A 5570-nucleotide genomic window follows, 5' to 3' on the forward strand; every position below is an offset into this window, starting at 1 on the left:
AGGGTTCCCAGTAAATTTTGCTTGGTAAGGAGATTAATTTCAGAGCCGTGGAGTCCCGTAGAATGTGTCTTGGATGTTTACGTTGCAAAAACCCAGGGCACTGTTATTTATTTCTTCTTTCAAAAAAGCAAGACACCAATAAGCTACCGCTTAACTTGTAAATCACAAAAGTGACTAACCTGAAGGAAAGTTATGTGAGGACTAAGGAAGAGGGATTATTTATTCTACTGCAGGAACTGATCTATAAAGAGAACGGTACGTTTTCTGATCATGCTTTGTTTCTCAAATCAGTAAATTCTGTTTTCTGGTCATTCTTAGAAAGCTATAAATTGTTCATCCATTTGTCAAAAATGAGTTTTCATTGCTTCAGGACCCATTCATTTTCTAAACCTGTTGCATAGTCAGTGTGACTTTGTGAAGTTACTTCTTGTGTTCCGTTCCCGTGTTGAGTAGGTCTCTTTTTGCCCGACTCAGTACTTTAGGAGTTTATTTGGTTTGGTTTGGTTTTGGGGTTTTTCCTTAATTTGGTTTTGAGGAAGCCTATTCTCCGACATTATTCGCCCAGTTAGAGGCTACTACCACCCTGGCAACTGTCTTCGACCTGAATTTTATTTCCTGTAGGAAGACAGGATGGAAACCCCGCTTTACGTTTTGGCTTCCCAGGAGCCACAGCCCAGCCCGACCAGCGCGTCAGGTTTCGGGCAGGAAACGTCACGGCGCCTTTAAGAGGAACCTGCAGTAATTTTCCACCGCCCCGCCGACGCGGCGGGGCGCTGGGTGCGGCGGAGTGCGGCTGCGCGGTGGGGTGCGCGCCTCCGTTGCCAGGATACTTCCTCCTCCACCCCCCGGCGCCCAGAGCCCTTTTGTTTCCAAGATGGCCTCCGAGTCCTGTTTTAGTGCGCCAGGAACAAAGCCAGATGCACACTGTTGAGCTTAGCAGAAAGCAAGACTTGCAGGGCTGGCTTTCAGACTGTTCAGTGTGAATGGTTATTTACTATTATAACCTTACAAAAATCCGTTCGGTTATGTTGTCTGGATGAGAAAAATCAAGGGCGTGCCTCCAGGTGTGTAAAGCATGGTCTAAGCCTTTCTGTGGCAGGGCTTCGACATTCGTTGTTGCTTTTGGTAACAATTCTGGCTTTCCTTGTTAAACTACCTCAGGAAGAAGTCTAGGCTATGATGGTTGACTATAGAACCATATAATTACGTGTAGTTCAGTTTGGGTAATGATGCCCCTGGCCATTGTCCACTCCCCTCCCATGTGTTCCTTTTTCTGTTTTTCTTTTTCTTGAAATGTTAGTTTACGGCCAGGCACGGTGGCTCACGCCTGTAATCACAGCACTTTGGGAGACCGAAGCAGGCAGATCACGAGGTCAGGAGTTCGAGACCATCCTGGCCAATGTGGTGAAACGCCGTCTCTATTAAAAATACAAAAATTAGCTGGGCGTGGTGGTGGGTTCCTGTAATCCCATCTACCGTGGAGGCTGACAGAGGAATCGCTTGAATCCGGGAAGCGGAGGTGGCAGTGAGCTGAGATCGCTCCACTGCACTCCAGCCTGGGCAACAAGAGCGAGACTCCGTCTCAAAAAAAAAAAAGTTAGTTTACACCCAGATTTGATCTTATGGTACCACTATATTATAAATTCCTTTTGGGATAGAACTTTGTTTTTTGTTTGGCTATTTATTACTATTATTATTATTTTTAGACAGAGTGTTCTTCTATCACCAGGCTGGAGTGCAAGTGGCGCGATCTCGGCTCACTGCAACCTCTGCCTCCCGGGTTCAAGCGAATCTCCTGCCTCAGACTCCCAAGTAGCTGTGACTAGAGGTGCGCTCTACCATGCCCGGCTAAAGGCACTTTGTTTTTTATCCATCTTTGTAAGCCAAAAGTGGCTCTGCCTGTAACAAACCTTCAAATAATGTTGCTAAATAATACTAGTCAATATCGAAGAGATACTAACATCTATTCTGTCAAGCACTGTCATAAGATAGACACTCTATTTTATCCCCTGTTTTAAAGATAGAGAAACTAAGGCGCTGGGAAGTTAAGTAATTCCCTGAGGTGCCACAGCTAGCAGTGCCAGGTGGAATCCGCATCCACACCTGGGCAGTCCGAATAAGAGCCTGCCCTAGGCAGCCACTGTGCTCTACTGCCTCTAAATATAATGCCACTGGGAGTCCATGATGTCTTCTAAGTGTAGTACTTGGAGACAGGAGTGTGAAAGCCTCTTTCCCTGAAGCGTATCCCTCTCTTTTGTGAATTGACTTTTCACATTTGAATCAGGTATTAGTCATCTGGGCATTTAGATGCTTCCCTCTGAGCTGAAAGACCCAACCATAGCCAACCTTGGTGGCAGGGGTTGGGGAAATTTAATTTAAAATTTCCTGCCAACCTAAAAAAACAACAAAAACCTACCCACAAAAGCAGAGGAGAAAACAGTTTTATGATAGAATAAGCATTAAGCCAAAATGTGGTGCGCATTACAGGACATCAGCTAAAGAGATTGCAAAGGACAGAAAGAAATTTCACCCTTTTACATACCTAAGCAGATACACCCCATTACCATACATGTTCTCAAGATCAAATAGTAACTAGTCTCCAAGTAAGAGGACTTGGCAACACTGTTTGTCACACCTAGTTCATACAAAATGCACATGGTAATTGGTAGCTTATAATCTGTTAGCTAATTAGTTTTATTGACTGATTGATTGATTGAGACAGAGTCTTGCTCTGTTGCCAGGCTGGAGTGCAGTGGCGAGATCTCGGCTCACTGCACCCTCCACCTACCGGGTTCAAGTGATTCTCCTGCGTTTGCCTCTCAAGTAGCTGGGACGATAACTACAGGCGTGTGCCACCATGCCCAGCTAATTTTTGTTATTTTTAGTAAAGAGAGCGTTTCCTCGTTGTTGGTCAGGATGGTCTTGATGTCTTGACCTTGTCATCCACCTGCTGCCTTGGCTTCCAAAAGTGCTGGGATTACAGGCATGAGCCACCATGCCCAGCCATTTAGTTTTATTTAAAGGAAAAATAAACTTAGATTTTTATAACAGGAATTAGGTTTGCACCTTGAAGTAAGGCACCTTCTGGAGTTAAGACTCCTGCTCGCCCACAGAAACTGGGAAGTAGGTAGGGATGCTACCTTCTGTGGTAATTAGATTTCAAAGAGACAGCTTCCAGGTCATTGAGTAAGACATTTCTGGGTTGTAAAGCTGGCAAGAGGCTTATTTAGCTTTTAAAAAGATTTACATACCTCTCAAAGGGATAGAGAAAGAATTTTCCTTTACAAGTTTTCTCAAATAAATGCTGAAAGGAAGGGAGGAAGGGAGTCTTTTCCCTTGCTGTAATAAGGACACATTGATTTATATTTTAGATCTGCATCTGTGTAAAGATTAAGAGACCAGCTATTCCAGTCAACGTTTGCATTCAGAGTTTCACCTTGCTGGTCCACCCTTGCCACAGACATAGTAATGAATCAAATAGTGGGAAGCCAGGAGAAACGTACTGTCTGGTGCTGATGGTTAAATCCTGTATTTTAGTGGACATTTCTACTTCCTGGTTTCTTTGAAATTAAGTCTCATTTCTGGCAGATGCTGAAGTGAATTTGCATGCTGCACCAGACCACGAGAATGTGTCTAAGAAATACAGACCAGGCAGCTGGCCTTGATGTTCTTTTGAGTCGTCTTCACTCCTGTAGGCACCTTGGAGCTGCCTCACAAAGAGGACTTCTCTCCACTGACCTCCTGAGCTTAAGACACCATTGCTACTAACGTCCTACCTTAGCTTCTTTTCCAAAAGACTCCGGCTGCTTGTGCCTCCACATCTTAGCCTGTGCTGATAACCAAGCCTGGACTAGTTTCCTTAACCAATTCTGCTGCCTTGGCTCAACCAGCAGGACAGTTCTACTATCCTTTCCTTCTGGAATCCTGCCCTGACCTACCTTCCTGCTCATGCACCTGCTTCTGATTTGGTCTCCCCTGGGCTGCCAGACCACTTGGTAAGTTTTCCTATTACAGCACACAAATAGTTAGTGTGCGTAGTCTTGTTTAATGCTCTAGTCCGTAACTCCTTATTCTGTATTCAAGGATTGTTTAATCTTTGTGTTCCCAGCACCTCACAGCAGGATGTCTACATGAGTAGAGTAGATTTGAGATCTGAGATCTTTTTCCTTTTTTGAGACCCAGTCTCGCTCTGTTGCTTAGGCTGGAGTGCAGTGATGTGATCTTGGCTCACTGCAACCTCCGCCTCCCGGGTTCAAGAGATTCTCCTGCCTCAGCCTCCTGAGTAGTTGGGATTACAGGCACACGCCACCACACCTGGCTAATTTTTGTATTTTTAGTAGAGACGGGGGTTTCACCATGTTGGTCAGGCTGGTCTCCAACTCCTGACCTCATCATCTAGCCTCCCAAAGCGCTGGGATGACAGGCGTGAGCCACCACGCGCGACCTACAGGTTGAGTCAAGCCCACCAAACTATTTTGTTTGGCTCTTTTTAACATTTGTTTTGTAAAATTTGAAGCTACATTTAAACATCTGAATTTACATACAAGTCAGAGATTCAGCTTATCTTAACAAGATAGGGCTACCCTAGCAGCAGGTGCCTGGGGCTAGTTTAGATGGTACTTGAGCTCTCCACTTTGCCATAGCCTTTGCTGTTCCCTATTGCTTCCCCATTGAGGCTAAGTATGAAGTGTCATTTATATTGAGTCTGCACTAATATTTTTCTTGGAGTAAAATATTTCTAAGTACCAAAAGAGAGAAAAGAAGACAAAAGCATCTTTCAAGAATGACGAGAGGGAGCCCATTTCTTTCTTTTTCTTTCTTTTTTTTTAGATAGAGTTTCATTCTTGGCCGGGTGCGGTTGCTCACGCCTGTAATCCGAGCACTTTGGGAGGCTGAGGTTGGTGGATCACGTGAGGTTAAGGGTTCAAGACCAGCCTGGCCATCAGGGTGAAACCCCATCTTTATTTTTTTTTTTAATTAAAAAAAAAAAAAGATAAGAGTTTCATTCTTGTTGCCTAGGCTGGAGTGCAATGGAGTGATCTAGGCTCGCCGCAACCTCTGCCTCCCCGCAACCTCTGCCTCCGGGTTCAAACGATTCTCTTGCCTCAGCCTCCTGAGTAGCTGGGATTATAGGTGCACACCACCATGCCCAGTTAATTTTTTTTCTTTTTTTTTTTTAACCATAACTCAGAACCATCATTATATAAATAATTTTGTATTTTTAGTAGAGATGGGGTTTCTCCATGTTGGCTAGGCTGGCATCAAATTCCTGACCTCAGGTGATTCACCCACCTCAGCCGCCCAAAGTGTTGGGATTACAGGCATCAGCCACTGCGCCCGTCTGAGGGAGCCCATTTCCTAATAGAAATGAAGAGTTGCGGCGGGCGCAGTGGCTCACGCCTATAATCCCAGCACTTTGGGAGGCTGAGGCGGGTGGATCACGAGGTCAAGAGATTGAGACCATCCTGGTCAACCAGGTGAAACCTCGTCTCTACTAAAAATACAAAAATTAGCTGGGCATGGTGGTGCGTGCCTGTAGTCCCAGCTACTCGGGAGGCTGAGGCAGGAGA

Source organism: Cebus imitator, unplaced genomic scaffold, assembly GCF_001604975.1.
Source record: "Cebus imitator isolate Cc_AM_T3 unplaced genomic scaffold, Cebus_imitator-1.0 Scaffold19, whole genome shotgun sequence".
NCBI classification, from domain to species: Eukaryota; Metazoa; Chordata; class Mammalia; order Primates; family Cebidae; genus Cebus; species Cebus imitator.